The 10,488-nt window shown below is 40.6% G+C and overlaps 1 pseudogene; it reads left to right on the top strand.

Moving 5' to 3' along the window:
* LOC105740889 overlaps positions 1–10,488 on the top strand; it is a 145,375-nt pseudogene that overhangs the window by 129,635 nt on the left and 5,252 nt on the right.

Below are 10,488 nucleotides of genomic sequence, written 5' to 3'. Positions count from 1 at the left end.
TTGAATACTCTTCTCATTTTGTCTTACTGAATTTTTAGTGTTTTTTACCCCAGATTTTGGATTTAGACCTGTCCTGCTATACACCTCATAATCTGCTGTTCCACAGCTACACTCTCTGTGAGATCTTGTTGAGGTCCATGGGCTTAGAGGTTATCTACAGATTGAAACCTCACAGCTACAAATCTCCAAAGCCTAACTCTGTCCTGAATTCCAAACTTACACATTTTACTGCAAATTCCTATTGCCACTTAAAATATCTAATGGGCATGTACAATTTTGTCTACAATGTATAATGCAGGCTGGCCGAATAGCTCAGTGGATTAAAGCGCCTGTAAGCAGGCTGAGGGGCCAGGGTTTGATCCCCGAGCCTGCAGTGCTGGCCTTGCCCCTGTAACGCACTGAGATGGCAATTGAGACTGGGTGTGGTGGCGCGTGCCTGTAATCCTTGCTATTGGGAGGCTGTGAACAGGCAGATCTGTACGAGTCCGATCTAGTAGTGAGACCCTGAACACCTTGTAGACCCTTTCCTAAAATAAAAAAGTGTATATTGCTTACTTCCACCCACACAATCTCTGCTGCTAAATTTTCCTTTTTGCTATTGTCCATTTCATCTAATGTCATTCGTATTCCCCTAGTACTTAGGCTCAGTTCACCTCGCTCTCCATTTCTCTCTCCTTTGAAATGTGCAGTAAGTTGTGTTGCCTTTCTCACCAAATATCTCCTATCTCCCTGCCATCTGAGTTCAGGAAAGATCATTTGTTAGTGTCTAAAGCCATTGTTCAACAGAATTAACTGGCTACCTCTTTTATTCTCTTTTTCTTCTATAATATCTTGTCTATTCAATGCTAGAAATATATTCATTTCCATTACAATTTGCTGTTTTGATGTGTGAGATGTCCTGCATTTAGAAGTGATATTGGTACATATCTTTTTGTATCACAGGAACAAAAAATAGCTGGAAAATATGTCACAGGGTTCTGTAATTAGCTCCTTTAGCAAAAATGCAAGGAGATATGCAGCCACTTTGTCAGATTCCTCAGGTTTTTACAAGAATATGGGAGGGTACTCTGAATTTCTCCAGGGGACTCGACTTTCACTGATGGGTGGAAATCAGTAGGTTTGGGTTTAATCTGAGTTTTCTAGGACTGTTTGGTGCATTCTGGAAAAGAGGGCTAGAGGGACAGAGGATGCTTTAGATGAGGGCTGGCTACTCCACTTCACTTACAGCCTGCCTTCTTCTCTCTGCCCTGCATTAGCCTCACTTACACTTGGTGTATTTGCACGTGCATGATGCTAAAAAAATTGTATTCTTCTTATTCATTTGTTTTAGGCTTAGAAAGTAAGTATTTCCTTTTTATTTCACTGAAAACTATTTCTTTTGTACCTACAAAAGCATATAATAATAAAAAAGGACATGTCAGTCATAGTATATTTCCACTAGTCCAGTCACATTCCTGTGACATGAATAGGATCATTAAATGAGAAAGACCATTTTATACATCCTCTATTTTTGTACAAAAATGTCCCAACTTGTACAGTGACTCCTAGGTCCATGAATTTAATTTGTTCCACAATTTTGTAAAAGATGGCTACATGGTGTGTGTGTGTGTGTGTGTGTGTGTGTGTGTGTGTGTGTGTGTGAAAGATGGCTGAAGGCATGTTTGTCACTTAGTGTAGTTTGCAGACAAAAACAAAGGTTTGCCAAACACTTCCGTTTGAAACAAAATTATTTGCAAACCAACAGCCTCAGGAAGGAAGGTACAGCTCATTACCCGTTAAAGGAACAGCTTTATGCTGTGTTTTATTTGTTTTTATAGTATTGGAATTGTATCATACATAATATTTCTAAATTGTTGATAAACAATCTTAAGATATTTTTGAATATGTGCCACTCTTGCTGTTAATTTTATTGGCTGCCAATAGTTATATTATCAGATGACAAAATGCAGATTGGAATACAAATTGTAATATTTCTTTCTAGGACTGGTAATTTTCAATTGACTTCTCATTTCTTTACATAAAACATTCTATTTTCTATGATTTGTCTATTAAGATCAATTACATTGTGTTTTTAAAAAATCAGCAAAGTTTCATAGCCTACACTGTTCATTCTAAGATATTTGAAGTCTAAGATAAGTATAACAGATTTCACTGGCCCCATTTCAAACCTACGGAAGCATCAATACTTCAGACTTGGAGAGTTTTGCATTTCTTTCTTTTCTTTCATCTTTCTTTTGCATTTAAACATGTTTGAACTTCCTTTCAGCATTCCTTTTGTTCTGTCCAGCACACACACACTGTCTCTCTTTCTTTATCTCATCCATCATTAGGTTTTTTAATGTGGTATTATGAATGGGATCCAGAATCAATTGGAGAGGATATGGTGATAAATATTTCAAAGGCACCACTTTATCTCTTTCTTGCCTCCTTCTGTCCTCCTTTGTCTTTGCCCTGTATAGGCTGAAGGGATATTCAACTACAAGACCACAGCCTGGTTATATATTCGTCCAGTAAGAAACTATTCCCTGAGTGGTAGTGAGGTCTCCAGTCCTGAGAGTGAGTATGCATCCAACAGAAATCCTTATCACTGGGATCAGAGGTGATCTAGCATCCTTGACAGGATAATTTGGGAAATATATACCAATTACGGTACTTTAGCACAAGAACTCTGTACATGAATGGTTTCCCTATATTGTTTTGCGTTCACATATACTTCTATGTGATTCAGTTTTATGGTTTTTTTTGTTGTACTTTTTATTTGTGTCATCTCAGTTGTTATTTCTACTTGATGAATATGTTACATTTTGAGCAAATGTTTCTCTTGTACAACTTAGCTATCGACTACTTACCTATCATTCTGTGACTCCTATTTCTACTCCTGTTAAGGAATAGAAATTGTGTTATTCTTGATTCATAATTTTACATTAAAAATTAAGTGGAATAATGAATGCAAATAACTTTTCTGCTATGTAATCATGCTTAATATTGCAAGTCATCAGCATTAATTTACATTTCCCTTATCCCACTTATTAGCAAGTATTTAACAGAATTATTTTCAGCGGATCCTGTGCAATGAAAAGTTATCAAGCGATTACAGCATTCAAAAAGGAGGGATAAAAACTTGGTGACTACTTTTGAGTGTCACTCAAGGAAAGAAATGGTTCTTCAACAGGAGAAATGACATGTCCTATTAACACTATGTGACACATTTCAAGAAATTTTAACAACAAATTAAAAATAATTACGTATTTGGTACACAATCTCACCACACCTCGGATGTGTAGTGATCATCCTACTTCAGCCTCTCCAGTACTAGGATTTCAGTTGTACTCTACCACACCAGATCTTGGTGGCTGGCTCAGTGCACCTGTGGGTGGAGCCAGCAAAGCATGTGGTTCTGTACATCAAATCCAGTCTCTGCACTTCGTTGAGTAGATGCTTAGTTTGCTAAGCAGTCTCGTTGGCCCGTAACAACAAATTTAAATGCAAAGGAATTTAGTGAGAAATTTGTTCCGTATGTTTTAAGTATTGAACAAAAAAAGGTATGTGTTAATTTTATATAGGTTTTTAACAACTAAAAATTAAGATTTTTATGAACATGTACTAACTCTCCACAATAAATGTAATTATTTTATGCAGCAAACATGTAGTAACAAAAAATATCACCACAGATATTGAAACTTGGGTTTATGGCTGTTTTCCAGAGAATAAAGCTCAGAATTCTCAATGGAAATCACTCAGGTCTCCTCATGCCAAATAAAAGCATATCAGTCAAGATCCAACATCAATGTTATATTGGTCATGTTATGTCCCCTCGCTTCTTGATCTAGTGTGAGCTTGGGAGACTTGGGACCAGCCCAGTCTCCCCTAACCCAGGCTACACCACTCTCTTCCTGCAGCGCAAAGACCTAAGAGCTGTCCGAACTCTGGCCCCTGCACAAATACCTCAGTCTCCCTGTCTACTTCATAATTCCCAGGGGCTCCTTACCTCCACCAGAGCAGTAAAAGCAGGTCTTGTGTTCTTTGCAGAGAGAGAGAAATTGAGGCTCATGGGTGGTGACAGCAAATGCTCAGGGAGAGTGGAAGTGTGGTACAAAGGCTCCTGGGGAACAGTGTGTGATGACTCCTGGGGCCTGGCAGAGGCCGAGGTGGTGTGTCAGCAGCTGGGTTGTGGCCCTGCCCTGGATGCCCTGGGAGAAGCTGCATTTGGCCCTGGAAATGGAAGCATCTGGCTGGATGATGTGGACTGCAGGGTTAGGGAGTTTTCCCTGTGGGCCTGTTCCAGTGCCCCCTGGGGACAGAGTAACTGCAAGCATGAGGAGGATGCAGGTGTGAGGTGCTCAGGTGAGTGGTAGGGTCATGGGCATGGGCGGGCACTGCAGCTAAGTTTGTGTGTGTGTGTGTGTGTGTGTGTGTGTGTGTGTGTGTGTATTGTGTGTGCGTTTGTGTGAATGTCCAGAAGCCCTTCCTAGACTGCCCTCTGCTCAGTGCTTTGGCTCCAGAGAGGCTGCACTGTAAACTCCTCCCTTCTGGGAGAGAAACATGTACAGCAATAGTACCTGTGACATAGTTACTGTCCAATCAGTGAAGTGCACTGATCCCAATTTCTTTCTTCTTTCATCAGGTGAAAAAAAGACTACTCTTTCCAATCCTAAACGTAAGTGGTTCTTCTGCTCTGTGTAATATAATAGAGGAAATGTTCAGATTTTCAGAAACCTGAGCTATGGAATCTAGCATACTTCCTGCAAAATTCCTGTAGACTTGGTGATCCAGTATTAGAAGCAACAGTATTTGTTAAGTTTAGGCAGCAAAGGGCACCAATGTCTCAACAGCATTGCCTTAGGAAATCACTTAGACTGAGAATAAAACAATGGTGGTCACAGGTTAGTGTGGGATCTGGGCTTGTGCACTTTGCTTCAGGCAAATGCACTGTAGTGAAGGCTTGTGGACGACTGAAATAAGTGTTTTTCTCTGAGTTTATGACATTTTATAAAGTCATTTTTCCTTCTCAGGCATCAGTTCAGGTTCACACTCTGTCCCTGATTACTTCTCCTTATATGAGATTATTTGCATCATACTGGGAATACTTCTTCTTCTGATCCTCATTATCTTGGGAACTCAGCTGGGCAGATGGAGAGCAGAACATCAAGATGGAGTTTAAGGGTGAAGTTTATCTTGAAGTTATTTTGAGAAACACTGAACTTGTTATGCCTATTTAAAAAAGTAGATATGACTACTTGTATTCTTGATTTTTGGGAAACTATCTTCTGAATTATAGACTTCAAGATTGAAAAGATTTTAGTATTTGGACTTGGATTTAATGTGTAAGCTATCATATACGATGGTATAACTGAAAAATGTCAGTACAACTGTCTAGAACACAGTTAGGGTCATGAGCCCTACTTATGTCCCTTTAGAGCACAGAATTAAAGAATGGATGCTGGCAGCGCAAAGAGATTTCCCCAGGGGGGTTATTGGGAAACGGAATGATTGCTTGTAAGACATATGCCTGTAAATTCATGTTGCTTTCTCCCACCTTAACCACTGAAGATGCTGTTGATGAGGCCTTGTACCAAAAGATAGAGTACTTTGTGAAAGCAGAGAAGACGGATCTGCTTGAAAATGCAGGTGTGTTACATACCCTCCTTTTGTTTTATGAATTTATCATCAGTGTGCATATCTTCAACAAGCACAGACCCACTGTTAAGTCAAACATTCAGGGTATACTTGTAACAGCCAGGATTGAGCATATTGCCAATGTAAGACAAAATTAAAAGGAATTATGGAACATTTTATTAGTTAGCTGGCAACCTATGCACTCCTCAATCCATCTGGGAAGACACAAAAAGCACAGTTATTTGTTCCTTACTTGCTTTTATAATTTCTTTGTTGCTATGACAACTGGGAAGCAATGTAGTGCCCCTTATATCCTATAGGTGTAGGGTTAGGGCAGGAATGTGATGTTCCTATATCCTATAGGTGCAAGGTTCAGGCAGAAGGATTTATGCGTAAGTATGGGCAAACTGTTTGTATCTTATTGCCCTAAATGGCTACTATCTCCTCCTTATCTCCTATATGTTCATGAAATTTCTGACAGAGAAGGGGAAGGAGTGAGGAATGGGGTTATTTTGGCAAGGCTGCCTCTATGTAAGTACTTCAGAAAAGGGTTAGTTGAATTGTGCCTCAGTCTCTTTTACTTCTAAAAGTGAATAAGGTAGTATGCTAGATGCCATCCCTTACATTCCTCTCTCTTAGGCATATTTTTCTTTCTAAGAAACAAAATGTCTCTTTGAAGTTGGCAGCTTATCTCTTATTTAATATTTTTTTATTAATTTTATTGATAAACAAATAGCAATGAGACAGTTTCAAAACCAGTTAGTAAGACAGTTACAATAATTAATACATTGCATGTTGTTGTATTCATAGCACTTATTCATAGTACAAGATGCAGACATGATATCTTGTCCAAACACTATTAGTACAAATCTTCTCTTTGAATAAAGAGCAAGTAGTTGTATATACAAATACAAAATCCCTTTCTGTACATTGTTTCTACCATCAACAGAGACAGTGTCTCTTCCTCCTTTGAGGAACACAATTGTTGCATGGGTGTCATAGGTTCTTCAGAGCCTACAGCCTCATAAGAAGGTGAACTGGACCATATACACATCCAGCAGGCTTCCTGACTGAAGGCTGGAGTTTAGCAAATAGTGGATTTTGCTAAGCAACTGGTAGATTCCGGTCTTAGCTCCTAGGCTACCCATCTCATGACCTGTGTGCAAAACTCATCTGAGTACCTGGTGTGACAACCAGCACATTTTTCCTGGTACACCTGAATATTTGTGTCACTTTGTATCCACCAACTGGTTAGGGAGTTTAGGTCCCAAGAGGACTTCCTTTGAAAACTCCTTTGAGCCCGATTGTCTCACAACACCAATGTGGGCAGTATGTCTCTCTTTCTTTAGCACAATTACCTCCCATCACCTTTGAGCACATGTATAGCCCATGCTCCACTATATCGATGTCCAGGTTTTTGCCTTCATGTGCGCAGGAGTATAGATTGATTGCCTGATTTTGCACCTCACAAGCAGGGAAGGAATATTTTACTGAGTCAGCCCTTTCTGTCCAATATTCTGGATTCCATAATTTACATGTTGCTACAACAAATACTACAATCTACTGAGCACAAAGGAGGTGCAAAGAGGCAAGCACAGTCTGTTTGAGTCTGACAGAGTGCATACTTGGTCACTCGAGAGTGTAACTGCATAAGTGTTCTCCTGGTGTCTCCAAGCAAACAGCAGTCATTATTTATCCCATGATAGCTGCTGAGGAGATTAGCTTCACCTCAAACAGGAGGTTCACTGTGATGACTTGAATGGAGCTCTCTCTCACCTGAATCATTCAGACAATTAAGGTGCGCAGGGTTTGGGGGAATGCAGGGCTGATAGTACCTCAGCTACTCACTTTTTCACTTGTGAGTGATGAATCTATGGCTTGCGACCTGCAACTCTAACACAGGTAGGTGTGCAGTCAGGATGACATCACATAGCCCCTCCCATCTGGGGCCTTTCCCTCCAGCTTTTGATTACCACCAGATCCTCCAATTTGAAAGTACATACAGGGACATGAAGAGGGAGTGGGTAACATTCTAGTACAGTTTTCTGTAGTCCCTTCAAAGTCCTTTGTAAGGCCTGCAGTTCCTGTTGCATACTCCAAGTCTCAGTCTCTCACAGTTCCTCCAATACTGGCACCAAGGGTGGCAATCTTCCAAAAAGGATTTCAAAAGGAGTGAGCCCATTCCAGTATAGGGTGCAACGTGACCACAGTAGAGTCACAGGAAACATAGACATCCAGTTTGCACCTGCTTCCCGGCAGAGGTTGGACAGGGTGGTCATCAGGGTGTAGTTTTGCCACTATACTTGGCCCAAGCTTTGGGTTCAGTAGGCAGTATGTAGTTTCCATTTTAGGCCCAGAACAATGGAAAGGCTCTGGACTACTCTACCCATGAAAGCAGGCCCATTATTTGAGCCTACTATCATGGGGATGATTAGTTTCACAGTACTTTTACCACCTCTATGGAGGTCTCAGTTCTGGTGGGCAGGGCCTCAACCAATCCTGAGCAGGTGCAAATAAGCACTAACAAGTACTTTTTGTTTCTAACCATTGACTTGACCTCAGTAAAATCCACTTTGACATATTCAAAAGGGAGGGTTTCCTGTTGGCATATGATGCCTGGTTTACACTGTGGGTGAGAAACTGGATTATTGTTAGCACAGGTCACACATTTTTTGGCCACTGAGGTACACAAAGTTCAAAGTCTGGAGATAGAGAAAGAGTGGCAAAGCAGCTTGGTCATAGATGTCTTGCCCAGGTGGGTCTTGTCATGTAGTACCCAAATCACAAAATGCCTCATATGTTCAGACAAAAATACTATTCTCCGGACAAGATTTGCCACCCATTTTTTTCTGATGCCCCTTCTGAATTTTCCCACAATAACTCAGTCTCAAAATATTTGGATGGCTGAAGGAGTGGTGATACCATGATATGTGTTTCTGGCAGTGAGCCTCTCACAGCTTCTTGCTTTGCTGCCAGGTTGGCAGCCTTATTACCTCGGCCCTTTTGATGTCCAGGACAGTGAATCACTGCCACTTCAGTGAGCTACCATACTTCCTGTAACAAGTTTAAAATCTCATGGGAGTTTTTGATGTTTTTTTCCTCCTGTGGTTATGAGGCCTCTTTCCTTTTGGGCTGAAGTCTCTAGGAGCAGTGTTTCTTACCACACTGTCCTTTCCATAGACACAGGACATTGTTCCTGCCTTATGTACTCCATGTATTACGGTACTGCTTCTATCTGCAAACAGGACAAGATTGGGGTCTTGGAGCAGTGTGACCTAAAGGTCAGGTATTGCAGAATAAATAGCCTCATTGTCTCCACAAAATCTTGCTCCAAAGGGTTCCAGTGGCATTGGAAGGAAGGATGCAGGATTAATGGCCTGTACAGTCTGAAGAGTTAGATGTGAATCTTCAAGGAGGGCTGCCTGGTACTGGCCAACCTAGTACTAGCAAGCCACTTTCCACTAGTGCCTCACAGCACTGTCTCCACTGCATGGGACAAGAACATTCTCAACATCTGTACCAGAATTAATATGCCAACTTCCTTTACTAATACAGTAGCTGCTGCAGTGTTCTGCAGACATGAATACCACCCAGCAGCCATAGTCTAGTCTTTGGACAGATAGACCACAGAGTGCTTCTATGGCCCTAAGGTCTGAGTTAAGACTCTCCTTGAAACTCCTTTTTTTCTCATGAACAAACAGTTGAAAGGGATCAGTAATGTCTGTTAGGGCCAGAGCAGGAGCCTGCAAGAGTTCCTTCTTTAATCCTCAAAGGCTTTTGCTGTTCTGAATTCCAATCCAAGTGGGAGGCTATTACTTCCCTTAGGGGGTTCATGCAAGGGTTTAGCAATACAGGCAAAATTGATAGCCAAAACCAACAAAAATCCACTATTCCCAGGAACGCTTATAACTCCTTTCCATTGTTGAGCTCTTATTGCCCTTGAATAGCTTGGGTCTGGGAGCTCAAGAAGGCATGGGTTTCCCATGTTAGGGTGAATCCAAGGAATTTCACAGTTTGAACACATATCTGAGCGCTCCTCTTAGAGATGAGGTACCCCTTATCTTGCAACACCCCTAATAGCTTATTTATTTCATCTTTACCCAACTCCTGTGTCTCTAGCTAACAGATCATCTATATACTGCATGAGAGAAAAGTTAGGATTATTATTACCAAAAGGCACCAGATTTATGAAAAAGCTTTTCCATAAAACAGTAAAGTGAATTTTAAATCCATGGGAAGTCACATCCACATCACTAACACTTGTACCCCCACCACATCCTCCTATTAAAGGTAAAAATTCCTGGGAAGCTGTCAAGAGAATACAAAAGAATCTATTTTCAAATCTAACACAGAATATCAGATCCAGTTAGGTCAGAGCAGACTTAACACCTTAAAATATAAAGTGTTTCCAGAGAACTGTTATTTCTTATTGACCATGGACATTTTAGTAGTTAAATCTTTGTAGATTGTTAACAGAAAGCAGGTATACTTTTACACAGAACACTCAACACACAGACACAGATTATCTATCTATCTATCTATCTATCTATCTATCTATCTATCATCTATCATCTATCTATCTATCTACCTATCTATCTATTTATGCAACTTATTTATTTTTGTTGTATTGGCAAAACTAGGGATTGAACTCAGACCCTTGCGCTTGCCAGGGAAGCACTTATCCTACTGAGCCAATTCCCTGGCCCCATTATATCAATGTAATTTAACAAGGTATTTTTTTTCCAGAACAGAGGGATTGAACTCAGGCTCTTTCAGCTTGCCAGGGAAGCACATATTCCACTGAGCCATCTCCCTGGCCCTGAAATGTCTATTTTAGGTAGCCTACATATCATGAAGTTTTTGTTCATGTTG

The sequence above is a fragment of the Octodon degus genome, unplaced genomic scaffold (assembly GCF_000260255.1).
Source record: "Octodon degus isolate 3935 unplaced genomic scaffold, OctDeg1.0 scaffold00292, whole genome shotgun sequence".
NCBI lineage: Eukaryota > Metazoa > Chordata > Mammalia > Rodentia > Octodontidae > Octodon > Octodon degus.
The sequence above is the reverse complement of the archived record's forward strand: the minus strand, read 5'-3'. Positions and strand labels throughout refer to the sequence as shown.